At 60.3% G+C, this 612-nt stretch overlaps 1 protein-coding gene across 1 annotated transcript in view; it reads right to left on the reverse strand.

The window, feature by feature from the left end:
• Positions 1-58: 58 nt before the first annotated feature.
• Positions 59-612, reverse strand: part of THY1 (Thy-1 cell surface antigen) — a 3,402-nt gene continuing 2,848 nt past the window's right edge. Inside the window, exon 4 of the mRNA XM_009694838.1 lies at positions 59-447. The gene's annotated coding sequence lies outside the window, so the exon portion shown is untranslated. The remainder of the gene's footprint in view (positions 448-612) is intronic.

The following is a 612-nucleotide window of genomic DNA, read 5'->3' on the forward strand; positions in this document are numbered from 1 at the left end:
GGAGCCCAGCCCCACCATGGCCCCTCGCCCCGCTACCGCACACACGGGTGGCCGTGGCTCCAACACACAACCTAGGGTTTTATTGTGCAGACAGAGGAACACTCTTGGAAGATAGGGTTTTTTTTGTTGTTGCTTTTCGTAGGGTTCTTTTTTTTTCCCCCTTAACAGAATTTCTTTCGCGACAAGCTGTGGAAACAACTACAAATGTTCACAAAAAAATGAGACTTGAGATGCATCCGTGCTCTGCTGGCTGGGCTCTGTGCCTGCCCCGGCGCTCACCAGCAAGCCCAGGGAGCGTGGCGCAGCCAGACCTCAGCTAGACACGGCCTCAGCAGCACTAGACAGCAAGCAAGCAGGCAGGGATGGGCAGGGAACGGGCATGGGGGTAGGAGGCAGCTTGCGGTGTCTGGAGAAGAGCAAGGAGCGGGGAGCAGCTGCTGTGAATTGCTCTCAGCCGTGGTGGCACAGCCCAGGCTGCATGGGGAGCTCAGCGGGGCTGGCGCTCACCCCACGGACCCAGATGCTCCTGCCTGCATCTTCCCCTGTCCCTGTGCCCTCCCATGGGCAAGGGTGCAGCAGGGCCGGGCCTCTGGTCTCCCCACCGCTGGCTGG

This window comes from Cariama cristata, unplaced genomic scaffold, assembly GCF_000690535.1.
Source record: "Cariama cristata isolate BGI_N322 unplaced genomic scaffold, ASM69053v1 scaffold30262, whole genome shotgun sequence".
NCBI classification, from domain to species: Eukaryota; Metazoa; Chordata; class Aves; order Cariamiformes; family Cariamidae; genus Cariama; species Cariama cristata.